Here is a 23,035-nt window from a genome sequence, read left to right as displayed (position 1 = left end):
TACTGTTGTTGAACAAAAAAAGCTGAATCAATAAAATCATTTTATATCAAAAACTGCAAAAATGTAACATCAAGGTAACACGCATAAACTGCAAACAGTTTTATATCCTTTAAACAAAAGTAACAGGTGCTCTCCAAATCAATCAGTCTTTGAATTACAAAACTCCTGAACAAAAACAATACTTTAATTACAAAATCATCCCCCGACCAGGTAGCCAGTTGAGATCACTAGATCACATGAAGAAGAACAAAATGCTTTACATTCAGAACACGCTATGGATTAACAGAATGTAAAGAATTTAATCACTTAAACATGTGAAAAAACAATCATGGATGGGGTATGGCTTAATAGACCACATATAAAGAAGGGATAATATTGAATGGGAAAAGAAAATACTGGAACAAGAAAAATTATTTAAGCTATATAATATTTAAGAAAAAACATTAGTAATGAAAAGGAAAATTATAAAACGGTGCAAGATTTATTTTTTCCCCACTGAAACTAATAACAGTGGAATTATTACAAATTTTGTGGTTGCAAGTGTATTTATATTTACTAAATTTTCTAAGTCATATATATATTGTTTATATATTTTAATGGGTTGCAATTGGCAAAAAATCTAACAAAGAACAGATCAAAGAGAATATGAAAGCTATATCAGGTATATGTTCTTTTCATAATGTAAGAGTATTTTTTAATGTCCTATTATTACTGAAGGCATTTGAAAATCAGAAACAATCTCTCCTCAAAAACCATTTATTATTGTACTTTTAAAAAAATAACCATAATATGGAAATAACTTCATTTTTTGTAATTACGTGCCTTTTTGCAAATAAAATTCCAATATTTGCTTACAACTTTATATTGGGTAAAAGTATTAGCTCAGAGAAATATTACATTTTATACTTATCAGTTCTATTAAATCAAGCAATCTCTTTTAAACTAAAAATGTCATACCATGGTTAAAAACAAATACCTGTTCTTTAAGTAGAATATTTTTTTTATACATTTTTTCTACTCTCTACTTTCTGTTAGGCGATACTAAATTTGTTTCTTATTTATAATGAAAAGAATGGAATGAATATTATCGTATCTGAAATAAATATATTAGTTAAATAATAATCAATAATTTCTTAAGAACTCATGAATTTTTAGCTCCATTTCTTGCAGTTTATTTGCCATCATCAAACATTAACAAAAAAAATTTTTTTCATGTTTTAATTTACCACTAAACATTCACTTATATGATTATTTTCAATACTATTGTAATCTTGTGTACACTATTTTCTTTTGGATTTGATTTTCTTTGTTTTAAAATGTACTCTGCAAGCATATAACACATGTATCATTAAGTAAAGGTAAAAATGATTTGTAATTAAACTCATGTTGAACTATAAAAACTAAACTTATTTTAAGTACTCCATAATATAACTACCATAATTTTGCATAATCACTTTCAAATTGTCCCTTAAAAATACCTTGTTCGAAAATCTCTGTAGAGTTTGTTAACAGCCAAAATCAGACCACAGGGGGTGGAAATGGGGGGACTTTCTAAAAAAAAAACTATAATTTTCTTATAAAGTAAAATGTCAAATTTTACTTTATGTAAGTGAAAGGCTTTTGATTTCACCAACCATTGGCCCTGAGGGTGGAAAAATGGGGTTTTGAAGACAAAAAGAAATTCATACCTCCCTTAATTAGGCACAGTATCGAATCCTGTTAAAATGGTCTTTAGTCCTCTAAAGATTTTGTAAAACTTTTCTCAGATACAAATTTTTTTTGACCAAAACCCTTACGGCAACGGATGACCAAAATGTTGCTGCAATTGTTAAGATTGGGCTTGTCGTATGCTAAACATTGTATGCCATCATTGTTGTACTGAGTAAATTAAAAATTTTCTCAACTTACGATGGAAATCTTTTTTATCCCCTACTTAACACCGGTGAAATCTACCTCTGTCTTCCACCATGCTAAAAGGGATTTTTTTTCTTCCGCACAATTTCTTCTACTCAACTAGTACTATTACTTTTACACAATATTAAATGAAATTTTTTTTTAATCTATGAAATCTCAGATTTTCTATTAATTTCTAAAGTAAATTACAGCAATATAGTGTATTTAAGTGGTATTATTTATCATTCAAAAATTATTTTTTAAACTTTGTAATTCTTCTAAAATTTTTAACTGCACTACGGGACAAATAAATAAAGTATACATTGTATCAAGCAAAATATAATTTTATTACCTATTAAAGTTTAGTAAATAAGTTTATATTACGTGTTACCTTATCTTGTGATTTTCAAAAACCTGCTACTTAATTATAAGGTTCCTAACCACCTTATTTAAAATTTTGCAATCATGTATGCCAACCAGTTTTCATACCATTGCCTTATTTACTTCAAAGCGAAATTTACCCTGAAAATTTTACTAAAATGATAAGTTTTTAACTGATGAAAAATAATATCTGTTGTTAACAGGAGAGTTTTTATTTCAGAAACACTATCGTATATTATTTGTATTCTTTGCTTTTATTTATATTTAAAATTCACCAGAATAAATACAATAAAATATTTGATTAAACCATCCACTTTTAATTTCATTGAAGCAGGAAATAATCAATTTGTAATATACAGAAAAGAAGAACTGAAAACACGATTAAGCTTTTGAAAAAATATTTAGTACCCGGTATAAAAATGAAACAAAAACTTAGATGTTTCATAAATATTTGAATTTGTTAATTAGAAAACTGTTAAGTTTATATTATAATTTACTTATAACTGATAAGAAATAATTTAGAGCATTTTGCTTTTAAACACAAAATCACAACATAAAAAAGCAAAAGTAAAGTAGTAGTGATCAATTTTCTTGATCACTATTAATATAATGTAGAGGATTTACCATTTAGATATTTTAATGTTACAATTCACTGTATTTGAAAACTACATTGTCAATCATACTTTACAAGTATATGTATATAATCTTTATATACTTTCTTTTACTGCATTCCCTAAGAAAAGCAATTACATCACACAAATAAATTGGCCCATGCTCAAAATTAGCAATTTACATTTAAATTCTAGAACGTACCTATGTACCTTAAGTAATATGTCCTCGTTTTCTTTTTTTCCTTAATGCTTTGGCAATTCTTATACCTTAAAATTTTTAGACCAATAAAATACAGACAGCAAACAAGCCAAATGAACTTTACATAGCCTTTTCTCTGACTTGTTCAGTGGATTATTTTATTAGTAGTGCTGCACCAATTAAAACCTTAAACTTTCTCTGTTCAGTTTTTCTTTAGCACAATTATCTAAATTTTATGTGTTCTTTAATCCTAGAACTTGTTTTTATTTTGTACCACACACATTGCATTTTATGATTTTAAAGTCTAACACACACCTGAGAAAGTTAAAACATACAAAACAATTAATGAAATTGTTTAAATTTAAAGTAAATTTGTTTCGTATCAAAAAAAATATTAATATTAATATTTTTCTTTGAAACTATAAAGAAAAACACTCCCACTTTTAATGCTTTCAGAAGCACTTTTTTACCTGTAATGAAACTCTTTAAAGTTTAATTTCTAGATGCTGTAAAATTGGATTAATGAAGTGAATGTTTTTTAACATCAAATACTGAAGCTATTTTAGTAACATTTTCAGTATCACTACAAATAATAGGATTATCATAAAATTATTTTTATTAATTACTAAACCTTATTTGTAAATTAACACTTATCACTTTCTGTTTAAATCAAAGATACAGTTACAAAGAAATAAAAAAAAATTCACATTATGCCAGAGTGACCTCAGTTGATAAATTCAAGATTTATCAATATTCAAGATAAACACAGTAAAAATCCCATAGCATGTCTAAACATTACACTACCTTAATATATTAGTTTTTCACAGTAATTATAAGACTTTTCACTGACAAAGGAACAAACATAAAATCTAGTGCATAATTAAAAAAATTTTTATAATCAACAGTAATCATGATTTACTTACTACCTTGCTAAATTTTTACCTTGCTAAATTTTATTTTAATCCTAAATAATTGGGCATAGCATATGAAATTATAATTAAGCAAATTAATCCTGAAATGAAAACGTTTTCCATACAACAAATCCTCTAGTAGAGAGGATTTTAGTATAGAACTAAAATCCCTTAGTTCTATTTATTTAGATGTTTATCAAAATATTAATCAAACTTTTTTGCAGCTTCTGCAAAAAAAAATGTAGTCCAACATATCCTTAAAAATTTTATTAAAAAACTTAAAATGTCAAAAATAAAACCAAAATCTGTACTTTTTTCTTTAGTTATTCAGATATTAAATACAAGCTAACTGTGAAATTCTTCTAGAAGAATATTTCTGCATTAGCTGAACCTTATTTAAACTGCATCCTGATATTTAAATAGATTTTCATTTATGATCAAATACATTTTTAATCATGAACTTTTTTACCAAAATTTTCACATGTATACTCCATACATCCTGTCATTTTCATAAAGAGCTTGCAGTTAACTGAACCCTGTACAGTTTCATAAGCAAACAATACAAAATAAGACAGACAATTCTGGAAATGTTTAGTTCTCTTACCAGCAAAGCAAGTTGATTTTCAGGGGCTGTGTGAGAAGCTCTGAGGAATGTGCTCTATATCATCAGACACAGATCGACCACTTGATTTCCCCTCACACAGACAACCCAAGTCTATATACAACTGCCTAATGCTCAGAGTTGTCGGAGGTTCAGCACTGTATTAACAGCTGAGATCATGGTGAACAATAACTACACACACTGACGAAGCGTAGAACACATTTCTCTTACCACAATTTTCTCCGACAGAGATGAACAAAGTTCTGGTGTTACCTATCAGAAACCAATGAAACTGTAAAGTTCCCTCTTTATTCTTTGCTCGATCAACAGATTAATAAAAGCTGAATATTTATTAAATTTTAAAATCAAGACTATTCTTTTACAGACAAATTGTAGTTCAATTTACAACTATCACAAGTTTTTTCATCTCAACAAATATTAAACTACTTAATTTTATTAATTATTTTTTATTAAATGTCTTTTATTATTAAAGTAAGAATTTAAAAACAAAAATGCAATGGAAATTCAGAATATAATATTTCAGTTTATAATGTACGGTAAATGAGGCTCTTTATAGTTAATTTTGCAAATATAAAAAAAATTATTTACAATTAAGAAATAAACCTTTATTTAAAGTTAAAAAATTTTATTAATAATTTACCTATGTAGTACATATGTGATAAAAAAACAACTTTAAACCACACATCTGAGAAAGGAAAACTCAGTTGAGCATATTAATACTTTATGATATAAGAAATACATAAACAGTTTGGCAAGAACCATAAGAACACAACAAAAAAATTAAAATTTTAAAAAATGAAAATAGGTAAAAATTTTCTACCTACAGAAATAAAAATTAAATTGAAATTTAAAATTCAGTTATAATTTTTCTAACTGTAATGATAAAAAAATAAAATATTTAAATTTACCTATTACGCAAGAGAAGCAATAAAAAATAATTTCTTTAATTAATCCGGTAAAAACACAAGACCATAATTTGTGACTTCTGTACTTCACACAATTATGACAAAAAATAATCCTGAATGTACTGACATTTTTTAAAATAAGTTATTTCTTAACCAGTTCAGTACAACTTATGCTTTTTATTTACATCAACAATTTTAACATTACAATTAATAAACTACATTCCTTTATCTTTTTACCACTGTAAACAATACTTTATCTACATTATCAGACCGAGTATGGTTAATAACGAATGAAAAATTATCCTAATACATTTTTAATAATTTTCGTAATGGTTAGTAGATTGAAAAATTATTATCCTTATATAATTTTAACAATTTTTTAGTAATTTAATATCAAGATTTCTTACAAATTCACAACTAAGAATAGTTACTAGACTTTATTGCTTCTTCTTTTAGAAAATGTAAAAGTTAAAACTCTGGTATATATTAACATAAAAAAACTTTCTTTTTTAACACATGTAATCAAATTCATTACATTCAAATTCCCAACTATAAATTAAATTTACAAGCAAAGTACAACGTAATAGGTAGATTATAATTGCTTAATTTTTTTTATAATGAAGAAAACTAAACTGAAATTTATATAAACTTTAAAATTAAGATATTAAGAACTACAGATTAAAAATAGAAACATAATATCAAGGTTGTAAGCAACACAATACGCAAATCAAAAATAATTACTTCATTCATACAAAAAAAAAAATAATCGTTACCATACCAGATTACCTATACATAGTGAACTTGAAATCATAATAGCAAAATATAATCCTTTTTATTTTCACCAATGATGTAATCATTTAAATTAACACTTTACAAATTTGTGCTAAGTTAACCACAAAAACTTCATCCAAAGATGAAATTTTAAGACACATTTCTCAGTTATGCTCTTTATTGGATTAAATAATATAGATGTTAACTAATTTATGACACAACTTTTAATAATACATAGTAGCTGTAAACAAAACAAAAAAATGATCATAAAATCACTCAATAATTAATGTTTTCCTGCACAATAATTATTACTTTTGGTTAACAAGATATTTTTTTTATAAAATTCTAAGCATGTGCTATAAAAAAAACCCCCTACTACTAATGAATTTGTATTAGGCTATAATCATTCAATACTGATGTCTGTTAACAGACACAAAAAACTGTAATAAATTAAACAGTATTAATTATCGACTTCCTCAGTAAAATAAAACTCCAAAAGGTTTGGACTCCTTAGTCAAATAAAACTTCTCCAACGGACACTTTCCAATAATGGATTCCTCTTAATATCAGACTTTTAGATTCTCCAGCAGTTTCAAAATTGTATTAATGGATAAACTACTCAATAATGGAGCACAGATTACTCAATAATTAAATCACAGACTCTCACAATGAATTTAAGAATAAAAACTGTTCAGAAAAACACAGCAGTAATAAAAATCATAATTTTCCTACTTTTACTATATACTCCAGGGTGATTAATTTATTTTATCAGTTTTATTTGCATCATTTCCCGTCTAGACGCTGATGTTACGATTTTTATCAATTCAACATCCAGTGTGATTTGATTCATTATTCGTTTCTGTGCAAGTGTATACAGTACATTGAACACATGCGATATATTCTAACTGAGAGAACATCTAACACAGAATGTATGAATAGAACATATTAACAGCATAAATAAAGGAAATAAAGACAGTTCTAATTTTGCTAACCATATGGATATAATTGTAATCCTAATGATTTCTTCAATATATGAGAATATACTAACAATTTTTATAAAACTAATATTTTTAGAGAAATTTTACATTTATTTAAATAAGATAAATGAACAAACTAAATTCGAGAACGACATATTATTTAAACTAATTGTTAACAATAATTAAAGATTAACAGGTTAGCCAAACTGCATTTATTTTATATTATAACACAGATTAGTTTATTGACAAGACATAATTTACTTTAATGCAAGACTTATTTTAATTTTATTACCATGACCATCGATTGGTTTTTATATTATATAACTTTACTTGATTTACCATATTTTATTCCAATTTATTCTATTTATATCTTATAATTAATTGGATATTCCAGAAGATGAATAATCCGAAAGCGCTCAAATGATTTGCACTTTTATGTGTTGGCAAGCTGAACTTTATTATTTATATGTTAGACATAATATACCAATGCTGCCATGTTAAGAGAACTTAACCCATTATACTTTGTTATGGTATAGTTCTACATTTTTCCTTTTAATACATTTCTATATGTACATTTTTTACTGCAAGTTCACTGTGTATTTTATGAAACAAAAATCATACAACCACTGTCACCGCAACTTAAAATATCTCAAAATTGTTAACATTTGACATTAGAAGAAAAAGTAGCAGTTATAACTATCTGAAAAAAAAAACTCTGAGCACAATTTGTCAAAACATTTAGATGTTGGAAGAACTCGGATAAGCGTTATCTTATGAAAAAGTTGATATAAGTCATGGACTGAAAATGATAAAACAGTTAAGCAAACATGCATTTCCTTAAACACCAGGCACAGTAGTGACAATTTGACTTACAGGCGTTTTTACAGGGCTTGTGCTAGTAACATTCTGGTCTCTGAACTTTTAATAAGTGAAAAAGCAATAGAAATTGCTAAAGAACAGTTACATTGAGTTTACAGCATCAGGGGGTTGATTAAATTTTGAATTAAACGTTTCATATAAAAATGTGTGTAGATGAGAATTTGTTGTCAACGAGTAGAAGGAAAAGTTGCATGTGCACAAATTGTAATTAAAGAAACATTTTTTAACTGCAATGAGACTGGTTTCTTTTTTCCAGGCATTGCCAGTGTAACTATACATCTGAAAGCGAGATGTACACGAGGAAGAAATCAAAACAATAAATAAATGACTGTTATGCTGGCTGTTAGTGTCAAATAAATTTAAAAAACAACTCATCGGCAAAAAAGCAGTTTTCACTGCATGAACATTAAAAAATTGAATGCAATATGGACAGATGTTTCTAATGCAGTGCACAGACATAAGTCTGTACAGTGGTTATGAAAATGAAAGAATTGTTTTGTTAAGCGATATTTAAGTTTGAATTAATTGGAAATTAACTGTTAAAAGAGGAGGAAAGATAAATACTACTTGATTATTATGGTATTGAGAATGGTCTTATACCTTAAATTAACACTGTCAATTAAAATACGGATGGTGGGTACAATTTAGAGATGCGTTTGTGTAATATAGGTGGAAAACTGCCAATTTACTTCATATGGGGGTGAAGATGGAAATTATCTCCATAACCAGAACTAGATGATCTGTGCAATTTTATGAATAAATTAAGCAACAGTTAACCAGACTCTGCATAAGCAGTTTACAGTATTACAGAAATAGTAAAATCTATTAAACAGTGGTTTAATAAAAAAAATTATAAAAATCACAATCATTCTTTTAAATTGCATTATTTGCAGTATACATTTACTGCAGAAAAAACAACTGCAACAGAAAGTTTAATTTAAAAATAAAAATTAAACTGTTACTAATCTGATAGAACTATGTATAGAACAATACTTGGGCTCAATAATAGTGAACCATCAGGCTGGTTCTACAACCAGTACACTTGTGAACTGCTCCACAACAGATCAGATTTTCCTCAAAGATACAGTTAAATAAATAATAAAAGAGCATAACAGAGCCTCAGAAGTTTCCCATACACTTTATAAGCTTAAACTTTTCAAAAAGCTTTTTAATACTTATGAAAAAGACGACATATTCAGCATCATATAAAACTTTTTAAAAAAATCCCTGCATTAATAAATCCCAGTGTTAAAATTTGAGAGAAAGTCAAATAATCTTAAGATTTTTTTATGTCATAACAGGAGCGAAACAGAGATAACTGTCATCACTTTTATTAAACTTAGCATTAGAAGAAACACTGCAGGAAGCAAAGCAGTCGAATGTGAAATAGGATAGGGGCAAAACCCAACTTATGTGGGCATTGGGGGATGATGTCCTCCCCCCAATGTTCTTGTAGAGAATCTAGGTCTTACCAAAGTCCACCCACAGAAACAGAATATTTAAGTCCAAACCCAAATGAGGAATACAAAATACATACCTTTCACAAAAGAAAATACCCATAGCTAAACAACTATATACAGAGGGCACTTAAGGTACATCAGTTTAATTTGATATTAGATAAAAACACCAAGAAACCAGAAATAAGTAACAGAGCCTTCATGGAATCAACATGGTAACAAATCTTTTAAGTAACCACACAAACAAAATTGAGATTGCCATACCATTAGCAGACCAACTGTACTACATGGGGCAAAGACATAGGATACTCAATACACAGGCAGGGAAACAATTCAGTGTTTTTTTGGAAATAAAATCCTAAGAATGAATTTCAATAAATGAAGATGGAAAGCGGAAGATGAAGAAAAACAAGAAATAAAGAGAATTGTTTAAGGAGTCCCAGTTAGAAGCAGATGAGTGTGCAGGTCATATTTTACGAAGACAAGAAAGAGGGATCCCTCTTCAAAAGTAGGACTGGGCAACAAAGGAAGGCCACCGGAAGCCAAAATACAGATGGTGGGACCAATTAAAAAGCACCTGTTTAAATTTTCGGGTGAGGATAGGAGCAAGAAGACACAAGAACTGGCAGGGAAATCATTGTACAACCAAATCCATCTTGGCACGAGAGACCATGGGAAAATTAGAGTGCAGTAGTTACACCAATCTGACTTTCCTTTTTTTGGAAAATCCCTCCTACCCAGCTGAAGACACCTAAAAATTTTATAGGTCAAAATATAGAACACTACAACTCTAAAAAGCCTATTTATTTCATTTGTAATTCTTTTATACACTGTAAGAAGAAAAACAAAAACTTGCACAATACATTTTCTTCTATAATCCATAAAATTGTAATGACAAAAAAACAGTCGTGATATGTTTGAGAGAAAAAGCATTTCTAAATTAAAATTAAGGTTTATTAATTGCCAGTGCATAGATATTTCATACTATAAATGGAAATTACTTTTAACAAGCAGTGGTTAAAAGCTTTTCCATCAAAATGAAAACTCATATTTTAAAGTTATGAATACAGCAGAAGGGTCAAATACTATTAATGTTACATTTACATGAACTTTATATTGTTATTTAAAGGTATAAATAATACAATGGTTTTAACATTTTTGATAAAAATTAAATTAGAACAAGGCCAGACTGGTTATTGCACTAAAAATGTTGTATCAGAAATACAGCTGAATTACCTTTATATAAATACCAATCTCATTATCATACAGAACAAGTTTAATTCTGAAAATCTCATCGTTACATAAAATACTTAAAGGAAATGTAATTTTATGTTTTAGTCACTGTAATAATAACATGAAAAAAATTTTACAACAAATAAATATTATAAGATTAATAAAATCTAAAAAATAAACAGTTCACCTAGTACATATATTCACCAGAAACCACAAAAATATTTGGTCAATCTGCAACACAAATTACAAGATCCATTCAGACGTGTGCATAATAAAAAACTATTAGTTTTTAGCCAATAATTTTTTTTAACTTTTCAGACATATTTTCCCAGCAACTTAGCTCACTTGCATAAACCAAAATAGATCAAGTTTAGCCAAAATTGATCTCATTAAGACTTCAAGAAAAATATATAGATAAATAAAAGTTTAAAAAAATGTTATTTTGCCAACATCCATTCTTTCCACCAAAAACTGACAAAATACTTCCCTGACAGAAATCAAAGCAGTTACAGTACTGAATTAAATTTAATCTAATAGGTCTTTTAAAAAATATACCTTTTTTTTAAAATTCATTACTGAAGTATAACACACTTAAAGTATATAGCTTTACTTAAGATGTGTTTTCTCATTTATATAAAAAAAATATGTATATAAAATTAGGACAAATATAAGAAAATATGAAAACACATACCTTAATGAAATACACTATCAGTATGTTTTTTTATTTATGTACAAAAAAAGATATTAAAATATATGAAATAAATATAAGAAAATTGGTTACGCAGTTGAATTTGGTTAATACCTTCAATAACATATTCACTAAAAACCATCAGGATGCACCTTCCACCAGATCTTTATCAGACACCCAGCAGATGGTTTAATACAATCTCTTCATAATCTCTTGCTATTAGGCTTGTTGCAATGGACATTGAATAATTTTACTATATAACTACTGGCATTGTATTAACATGGTAGATTCAAATCTAACACCAATCTTAATGTAAGATAAAATTGGCATAAATTTCTCTTCATATAGCTATAAAATCTCAAAAAGAAACAAATAGAAAACCAAACAATTAATCAAGATTCAAACCAAACAAACAAAAAATCAATAGCAGGCAATGCGATTATGCATGAGAATCACTTTATATCGTTGCCACCATTCTTTAATAGATAGCAGCTCTATATTAAAAACTTACAAGTAAAGAATGTCCAAAGGACATTTGCCTCTTACCTACATAGAAATGTCCAGGATTTCTACAGATAAAATCTTAATGTACATATGTGTAATAGCTTTTTAAAACCATCCTGAGGTCGACAAAATTTAGAACATTTCTGGTTAATAAATCCTTTTGATAAAAAAAAGTTTATCTTTGTATAAAACTGTTTTAACAAGTTAAATGCAACTTCAATTTTTACTACTGCTGGAGAAAATTGTGTTTGATCCAAGGAAGAAAAACGTTTTTCCTATTAAAAAGCAACATAAAACAAAACAATTAGCTCACTGAATAACTAATTTAAGGAATTACAGCGGTTTGTAGCAGTGGTACAAAAATATATACAAGGAAATGTATAACAATGAATACAGAGAATTAGAAATTTTTTTGTTGAATTATTAAGGGAAAATTATGGTAGACTCACAGGAATTAATTTCTAGGTAGCGCCTATTCATAACAATTTTAACTATATATTTAAGAATTACAGAAAGAACTACAAAAAGAAAAACACAGAATTTTATAAGAGAAAATCCATATTGTTGAAAATAGACTGTAGTGGTCTGGTCAGACAAAAATTAAACCACCAGAAGTTCTTTACATTAAGAAAGATCCTGAAGATCAATTCGTTAACATAAAAATTTTAACTGGAAGGGGTGCGTAGATATCAAACCAAATATTAATAAACAAAAAAGGGACCAAATATTAATAAACAAAAAGGGATTTACATAACCAATACTTTTATTAGTTTTAATAGCAATTAAATAACAAAGCCAAATTTCTTTTGACATTTTCTAGTTCTCAGAATTACAAACAAAAAAATGTAATTTAATCATTTTTAAATGCAAGAATAGAGAAATAGCGTATTTTTAAAAGGCTTCTTTTCTTAACACAATTATCCAGAAGCGTGGCTGAACAACCAAGAACAGAATGACAGCAAGCTTTTAATAAACCAGTGTACCTCTATCAGGAACTATATGATCAATATGTTTAAAAAAGAACTTCACTCATTAATTAATGAAATTTGGATATAAAGTTACCATTGTCAAAAATCAGCCAATGGCATTCAAATACATTACACACATTACTTCTATAATTATAATACAAATCTGATAATCCCAATTTATTAACTGATCTAGGTAAACCAATATGTATAGAATTTTTCATGCCTTAATTGTACCAAGTCAGTAACAATGCATATCTCTGCACAAGGGAAAGCGTGATAGGGGGAGAAAAATTTAATACAATAGATTTCTCACATTATATATCCAATTTTATAACCAAAAAAAATAATTGTACTTAAAAAGTTATCGCTTCAAAGGTAAAAAGATAAAACATTAAAATGAAAACTGTACAACATGTATTTTACAAACACAATTGACGTTTCAATGCTACTACTATCATTGAAGGACGAAGATAATTCTATCAAATTCATAACCTCATTGAAAATGTAAATTTATCGACCCAGAATGAACAGCACAATTTAGAACAAGTTTTAAGTATTTATTTCATTGGGTAATGAAAAATTTGAACAAATACTTAATATTAGTTGTTTTGAAGATTTCACAATCTGGACACCATGAACAGGAAGGTAAAACACGATAGCCGTTGAACAGATATTCACTTATTCTTAGTTTCAATAGATAAATATAATTAATTCCCATGAGTGACATTAAGACTTTTTAAAAGGCAGTTTTATGCTCACTAAATCAAAGACATTTTATTTTGTTTTACTAAAAAACATTATCAAACTTCTTGTACATTTTTATTATAAAATTTATAAATTAATTGAAAAGACCCCTTTCCCTTTACACTTATCAAAATCCTATTCACGTTATTTACCTATTTTTACAGACAACAGTTTCATGGACATGATGAATCTGTCCACATCAATTAAAAATTCATTTAATTATAATAAAAAAAATTTATTTCTAATATAGAAATAAATAAAATGTTCCTCAACATAACTTAATTTTAAAATTGACACGACATAATAAAACATTATTAGTCCTCTCTGAACTCCAAGCATATCATAATAAAATATTTTGGAATGACAGGTCTAAATGACTAGACCAATTTGATAATTCATGAAAACACAAAAACTGCTTGGAAATTAAGTTTACAATGAAAAATTGTAACAGAAACATTTAATTAAAGAATGTAAATGAATGCAAACATTAAAATAACCTTAATAAAAACTATAAAACAAAATGTTTTACACTAATTGTGAAAATATTTTTAAAAAATTAATAATCAATTTTTAACAACCTACTTGTAACCATTAAATTCATTTTTTTTTCAACTACAAAAAAACCCATAAAATGCTTTTTAACAAAGTGAATGTGCTTTACATCAAATTTATATTACAAAGCATTAATGAGATATGTTTATTTTCTCAATTATACTTCACTTTTGCAGTCTAGAATAAATTAACAAAGGGGAAAACATACAATTAATTTGAATCTTAATATTAACCAATATTAAGAATTGGTTTATTTTCAAAGAATATATTACCTTTTTTACCGTTTATTCCACTGCAGAATAGAATTTATTTAAATTTATAATCACTAATTATAAAAAAAAGTGCGATAGTATGTCCCACATAATATATCCCCCCCTCTATACCAAGGAGCAGTGTAATCGCAATATTAAGGAGCACTGTACCAACTGCTCCTATTCAATGCACTAAAATATTGGCAGCATTTGCATCTTCAATGGATGAAAAGTATTAGTACAGCTCTTCATTTAGAATAAACACACAATCACATATTCTTCAAATTTTTAAAGCAAAATTAAACAATCATAAAAATTCATTTCCTTACTAAGAAAAGAAGAAATAATTCTTCCCAACTGTAATACAACTTCAGATAACCAGTGGGGAAAGGTCTGCTTATAATAAAATATTATAAAATTAATTTCAGTTTACAATAAAAAGAGGTGTTAACTATACTTCAGATTCACAAAACAAGCAATGATAAATAAAAATTTAACACAAAATGCTTACATTCTTATGGATACAGCTGGTAGACCAATGAAGAGCATTCTGTAAATTAATAAGATGTTCTCCAGTAGAACAAATAAAGTCCATACAGAGAATGCCACAGCCAAGTAACAATTTTTGCTAGCTAGACCAATAACAACAGCTTGTAAGAACAAGTAGCAAGTATTAAGAAATCCTGTACAAAAGTTAACTGCCATTGATCAGACTGATTTTACTATCGCTTTTGTTACTATAAAACATCTCACACGGATATGTATAGTTTTATTAATTTTAACATCAATTTTCCCCTTGTCGTAAGTACACTAGTTACATTATATCTGCAATTGATACAAAAATAAATAAAACATACATCTTATTCAATAAAAAAATTAAGAGTAGAGCTGCTAAACATTGTGTTAATCGAGCTCTTTTTAAAGCAAACCACATAATGCAAATTAGAAAAGTAATTAAATTACATAAATTATTTCCCATCGATACAAATATAGCCTTATTTGATTTAAGATTTTCATTAACAAACGACTTTTTATAAACCATATTCAAATAATTTATATTTTATAACTATAACAATTAAAAATATTTTAAGCAACACATTGAAACTTTAAGATACCACCAAGCAATTAACAAAAAGAAATTAAACTTTGGAAATACAGAAAAACCTTCATTCAAACAGAATAATTTTAAGCTTTTAAAGATGAAAATATCAGAAATGTTTTCCTTGTTTAGTCTTCAGGAATTGCTGTCCAGTTACTTCAGACGATGAATGAAAATGATAGGTATGAGAGCAAGTGTAGCCTTGTACAGTCTCAGGTCGACCACTTCTGAAATGTGTGGTCAATTGAAACCCAACCACAAAAAAACACATTATCAACAATCTAGTATTCAAATCTGTACAAAACTAACTGCTCCTTTACTAAGACTTGAACATTGAAACTCTCGACTTTGAAATCAGCAGACTTTTAGACGCATTCATCACTAGACCAACCAGTGGGTTAAGTTATCGGAGATTAAAAAAAAACATTTAATTATTCGTCTTACAGTACACATAAATAAAAACTTAAGATAAAATACTTCTTTTAACATAATGAAGGATTAAGGCAATCTTGCAACCATCACACACGAAAACAGTTTTAATCAACCATCTAAATACAGACAAAGGAGAAAAATGAATTTGCCCACATTTAAAACCTATTACATTTAACAGATCTGCAGAGGGAAGAAAAATGAACAGAATTTATGACATTAATTTGTACAAAGGCCAATGCTAAATAGATCAAAATCATAAAATTATACAGAAAAAAAACTAAAAACTATTTCTTTATTTTTTTACAACCATTTAGACTTTTAATACATTTTCTTTACGTAGTAATCCCAGTATTAAGCACAACATCAACAATCACTTGGGAAAAGTATTTCTAAGAAAAAATGTATAAGTAATAAAGCCAAACAGATTTGCCTAGAAAATATACCACTGATTTCTAATGAAAAGGAAAATCAAGAAAGATACTAATCATGAATGAAGTTCACATAAGCAAAATTAAACTGAATTAATCAATAAAGAAAAACATAATTTTTTTGTTCCAATCTAACTTAAAGGTAACTAAAATCGAGCATTTAAACCAGACAAATTAAAATCAAATTATCTGACAATAAGATCATATTGAATTTAAATACTTGACAGTTTTTTACGAATACATTATGCAGTCATAACTTTCTCTTAAAAAGGATAAGGAAATATAACACCATTTATTATCAATACCTTAGACAAACATTATACAAAACGCATGTATAAAAAATTTCAATAGCAAATCTGAAAATCTAATATAGTTTGTAATATAGAAACAATCATTATCTATCCAAAATTGAAGTAACAATTCAACACTCAAAATAGTACTTAAAAACAATCAGATGAAATCAGGCGGCAGTTGTAGAAGATAGCTGTATTTCATCAAGCCTAACCTCAGTTTCTCTTAGAGAAATTACTTCTTTTCCAAGATTTAATTTTTAATATTCAGACCATGACTGAACTTCTTTGGGCATAACTACTCCAGGAATCAACTCTGTAGAGGAATCCTCTACCACAAGTGATGTGTTCGAGTTAAAGCATCCTGGAGATCCAAAACCAACATGCAATAAACCCTACCAATCGCTTTGAAATCCTTCATAACAAAAACAAAGTTACTTCTGAACCATAAACACGCTTAAATCAGCTTGAAGAAACTTTAAATCAAGATAATATAAAAATGTTAACATTACAAGAATGTAGTTTTTTAAAAGATGTAACTTTTGTATTGGATAACTGTAAAAATTTTAAAGGAAAAGTAGACAGTTTTGAAAAGCTGCCCTTATTTTTAGTTGTAGCAGCTATTGTCATAAATAAGAATATTTACTCAATTTTTATTTACCATGCTCAAATTAACGATAAAAAAAAAACCAAAAAGATGACAAATTTTAAGGGGCGAATAAAAGAGGAAGTTTTAAAAATCCCATCCACAAAAGTTTAAATCTTAATGGGGATTTTTATATCCAAGTAGATAAAGAGCTTATAAAAAGGTAGTTCCAAATTATTCTGGTCATAATAGAACAAATAAAAATAGGGAGACTAATTAATTTATAAAAAGCTTTCAAATAAACTGACATTACTTGTTTTAAAAGAAACTTTCCAGGAAGCAAAAGAAAAAGAAATTTAAACAAACTAATCAAATAGAACACATCAAAATTTCAATAGCAAATCTGAAAGAAATCTAATATAGTTTGTAATATAGAAACACTCATCTATTCAAAATTGAAATAACAATTCAACACTCAAAATAGTATTTAAAAACAAATTCTTAAAATTTGACACAAAAATAAATCAAATAAAAGTTTTAAAACTTATCCAGTTTATTAAAAACAGAAAATTGGAAGGCTTTCAAAGAAAACATTCTGAAACTTGTTAAGAATTGTCAAGTACAATGCTAAAAAAAAAAAAGTGGTTGTGTGCTAAAACGGAGAATGTGATGAAGCATTATATTTGATTAACTGCATACAGAAAGTGGTATTCTATAAAAAGTAAGATTACAACATGTGCAAGAAACATCTTAAGTTTCAAGGAATAATTAAAAAAGATGTGGGAGGTTAACTAAATAAAATACAAAATGTTTAAAGAATATAAGAAATTCTTATAGAACTTATTAAAATAACCTAAATAATAATCATCAAAGTTCCAAGATTCAAAAGAACAGATAGATCCCTTGCAATGATCACGGCAAAAATCGCTAAATCTTTGCCAATCATTTAAAAACCTACTGTACAGTGAAAAAAAAATTTTACAACTGACCCTATCAAAAGGTTTTTGAACATTATGAATCAAAAAGCGAGGCAAAGCGATTACGGGCCTTAATTTTCAATATAGTTTTGGAAAACGTAATTAGGGAATGGAATAGACAATAACTTTAAAAATTAAAAATGAGACAAGGAAAAAGTTAAATGTAAGAATCTCAAAATCATTTTTTTGGCCTTAAGCAGCAGATCTGGAAATTTTGTCCCCTGATATGAAACTGCAGAAATTTATTAATTTAATAACAGCTGCAAAAATATAGGTTTATCAATTTATGAAAAGAAAAACTGAATGTATGACAAAAATGAAAGTCTTTAAAAACAGAATACGGAAAAGTTTAAAAAATGTAAATATCTAGATCAGTGGTTCCCAAACTTTTTTGAGTCATGATACCCTTTTTCAATTAACTTTTTTCCATAGCACCCTATCCTAACCTAAGTATAAGTATGAAAAGTCGTAAGCAAGATAAAAATATAATTCTTGTATCTTCTTTACTTAACTTTTTTTTACTTTATTGCCATTAAATTAATAATTATTAACATTTTGATTCAATTATGAAGCATTTACAATACTTAAACCCCGCGCCCCTGTAAAGAAGCCACGGCACAGTTTGAGAATCACTGATCTAGATGAAATTAAGCCACTCTTTAAAGAATCAAATTAAAAACTAGTAAAATTGATTTTGTATAATCAAAATTTATTATTGTTTAATTTAAACAATAAAAAAATCAATTTTCAGAAAAAAAATTAGCCATTATAATAGTTGTCTTTAAATGTTTATGTATGAATAAGATAAGTGAAATTAACAACTGAAGAGAAAAAGAAGTCTTAAAAAATATTAGAGCCAGTAAATATTAAATGGACGATCAGGAAAAAAATAAAATTTTCATAAATTTAATGCAAATTGTTCAGATTTTATAAGGAAAAGAACACATTTTTTTCGACATATTTTCAGAATAGAGAAAAACTGAATAAAAAAAATGTTTATTGAAAAAAAAACGCCTAGTTTAATAAAGCTTTTAAAGGATACCAGAGAACTAAGTATCACGCAACAAATATCTTAAAATAGAAATAAATTTACAAGAATTATTTCAGAAAAGCATTAAGACTACAGATAGAAGGAAGCCACAGAGAAAGAATGAAGAGTTATGGGGGGGAGGGGGACAAATCCGAAAACAGACTGCAAATAAAAAAAAATTGTATTAAAAAAAGATTTTAAATAAAGAAAAACTTGTTTAGAAGAATAGAATGCTTTTTAGTATTCAGATTGTGCAGGACAAAATTTGGTTTTTAAACCCTACACTTATCCATTCACCAGTGTCTAAAATGTGAGCGATATGGTCGAAGTATTGGAATATTGCATTGCAATAAACAACCAAAAATTATGAGCAATAAACAAGTATGAAAATGATGCAAAATTCAGCAAAAAGAAAATATGAAGAAAACTGGTTACTACATGTTAAAAAAAAAATCAACTTGCTGTAAAATACAGCACAATTTGGAGGTAACTTTGACAGCATTTATTTATATTTCATTTATAACAGGCCCAAAATATACAGCTAAATTTAGACAGAAAAGATTAATAAAATTCTGTAAATAATTTGAAGCTAGGTGAACAAAGAAAAATAATATTCAGATTGTAAAAGTAAAATCACATTAAATTTAAGGGTCCCAATAGCAGAAAATGTTGTCTAGTTGCTACACTAACATTTGGCACTTATTGTGTAAAATTATAAAGGAACAAATACATTCAGGAAAATATCTGGATAGTGACAGTTGTAAAATAGCTTTTTTATAGTAAACCCTTGGAGGAGGGGGGCTGTGAATCTGGACAAAATTGTAAATAGATTTAGAATATATACATAAGCATAACCAGTTTTTATAAATTATCAACTTGATAATGATATTTTTTTTAAATCTTGTTGAAAGTTAAAAATATGATAGGGGAGAGGTATGCTTGAGTATATAGCCTGCCTGTTTTCTTTAATCATTTACTCCAGGTATACAAGACATATTTCTCATACTTAGTTAAAAGTTACCAAAAAGCATGGAACAAATATTACTTGAACAAGATAATAACAATAAATTAAACCTGCAAGAAATATCCAACACAATTATCTACCTGCTACTTTCTCTTTCAAAAATGAAGAAAAAGGGAAAATTAATGGCAACCTAATATTAACCAAATTTTCAGAATACAAATAAATTTTTTATAGCATGTCAAACAATCTGTTTTACAACAGGGTAATAACTTATTTTCCTGAATACATTTTCATCTTTAAATTTTAAGCAGAACTGACTAACAGAACAATATGAAACTGAACATACAATTTGAACCAGCAGTCAATTTCAGATTATTCAGCTCTCATAAAACTTTTTAGCTGCAATTTCTTCGACCATCAAATCCACTGTAATATGCAAACTAAATTTAACACTGCAAATTCTCATCCCACAAGACCATAAAGTTAAAATGACTATGTTATAATGCAGAGCATATACACGAATAAATATATAGTCAAAGAAAATATAAAGTAATATTAAAAACAATCCATGACAATTTAATACAAATACAAACTTTTAAATTTATCTTAATCTTACAATTTAATGAACTTTGTTAAAATCTGGGATAACTATACTCGTAGCAACAATGAAAAGGCATGACAAAAAAATATCACAATAAAATCATTTTAAAAATTAAATTCTGAATATGTAGAACAATTGAGCCAATAATATGGGACAGGCAAAACTAGAGGAAGCTTTGCCTTGGGGACATGTTTTATCATTTACCATAGTTTGAAACTGAACTTAAGGAAAAAGATATTTACAATTTCTAAAGTGAATCGTCTAACTTAAAAATCTTGGTGTATTACACTTGGCAAAAAATAATTTGATAGTAATTTTTATCAGTTTGCAACTGTATCATTACATTTTCTAACTCAGTTCAGCCACTGAACTGCTATGGTGAAACATTCGTACAATCGTAAACCCTCAATACATTACACTCCCCTTTTTGGGCAGTAGTGTAATACACCCCCCCCCCCCCAGGAATAAAATTTTCCCTTCCATGTCCTTATTTTTAATTGAAGGTTTACTAACACAAATTAAAACAATTTAGTGTACTTTAAGAATACAAACTTCTATTAATACAATAACTTAATTTTAAAATTTGTTTCAACTTACATTTTTAATGCTATTAGCCCATTAGAAAAATAATGTTCAATGTTATTTTTTTTTCCGTTCAATACTTTTTTTACATTCAGCTGAGAGAGGTTTACCCTATAATTCCTTATTCGAGATCTGCAGGTGCCTATAGAAGTTCTCAAAGAACAAAAAAAAATTGCATTGGTAGATTAAGAAAAAGACAATCACAACTGCTTTAAGCAGATGAAAATCATTACACTGCTTTCATCAATACTTCACAGAAACATTTAGTCAAAAAAAAATTTAATGCAAGTTTTTTAAAACTAAGAGAACACCACTAGCTAATATAAATAATTTTTTTAAAGCAAAACAATCAATGTGATTTTTTATAGAAAACGTTGCTTACATTTTTTGAAATTCAAAATGCAATAAGTGTATCACAAAGTAATAAAATAATAAACCTTTAGTTTAGAAAGTAAACCTCTTACAAAATTGATTTTTTTATAATTTTAAGTGCTGTAAAAATCCTTTAAAATTGTTTGGAGTTTGGCCAACTCACATTTAATATAACACATAATACTAGTATCAAGCACTGTTTTCAGGAAACTTACATAAATTTATATTAAAAAAGAATAATTACTTTAAATCTAAATAAAAAATACTTAAAAATAAGATGACAAATATATGGGTGTATTTTTTGTATTTTTATGTTTTTCTTAAATTTTGCCACAATATATTTACAGATGAATGATAAAAAAAATAATAAATTATTTGATTCTATAAAAAAACTACCACAATCTAAACATTGAAGCAGGAACATTTGGTTCCTGGAACAAATATGTCACTACACAGACAGAACATAAATATACCTTTAGAAGAAAATTAAAATATTTCCATTACTTTTTCATAACCATGAATAAATACAAGTGACAATTTCTATAAAGAATAAATTGTACCCTTACCAGAACTACCACAAGCATTCACGTACTTACTATTCACACGTTTCAAAACACGAACCAGACCCACATTACTACTGGAACTACAACTTCTACATAACTGCATCTAAAATAATTTCCAGACAGCTAAAACTGTAAAAAAATATGTCCAAACAGATTTATAAATTTTATATATAAACCCCCTTTACAATTTAAGTAAGCTTAAAAATATGTATTAAATGGGGAAAGCTTAGCATTAGCATCCAACAGCTAGCTATTAACAGATGAAATGGAAATAATATATTTTCTAAAATTAAGTTAAATTAGTTTGAAGTAATCTGCTCACAGTAGTTTTAGACCTGAAGGTACACAAAAATTCATAAAAAAAATTAGAAACTGCAAATATTTTTTAGATTTAAGATTGGCACATATAAATGCAACAATGTTCTACAAAAATTAATTAAAACTATACATACACATGCTGGAGAACACTAGTAATAAATAACTTCTTGGTGTAAATTAGATGTTACAAGAAAACCCGTAATTAAAGTTTCTGTAATAAAAGTAGAATTTTATAACTAGTCATGAT

At 27.2% G+C, this 23,035-nt stretch overlaps 1 long non-coding RNA gene across 2 annotated transcripts; it reads right to left on the bottom strand.

Annotated features, from left to right (window-relative positions):
* Nucleotides 1-3,114: 3,114 nt before the first annotated feature.
* Nucleotides 3,115-22,791, bottom strand: LOC142319051 (uncharacterized). Of its 2 annotated transcripts, XR_012755096.1 has the most exons (7): nt 22,504-22,791; nt 21,551-21,688; nt 15,058-15,371; nt 12,074-12,306; nt 6,301-6,534; nt 4,600-4,869; nt 3,115-3,399 (listed from the first exon to the last, which is right to left on the bottom strand). It is a non-coding gene; the product is annotated as an uncharacterized LOC142319051 (long non-coding RNA). The 2 variants fall into 2 exon arrangements; XR_012755097.1 differs by lacking the exons at nt 12,074-12,306; nt 22,504-22,791 and having other exon boundaries at nt 21,551-21,843.
* Nucleotides 22,792-23,035: the final 244 nt, after the last annotated feature.

Source organism: Lycorma delicatula, chromosome 2 (assembly GCF_047948215.1).
Source record: "Lycorma delicatula isolate Av1 chromosome 2, ASM4794821v1, whole genome shotgun sequence".
Lineage (NCBI taxonomy): Eukaryota > Metazoa > Arthropoda > Insecta > Hemiptera > Fulgoridae > Lycorma > Lycorma delicatula.
This window is presented reverse-complemented; position numbering and strand designations above follow the sequence as displayed.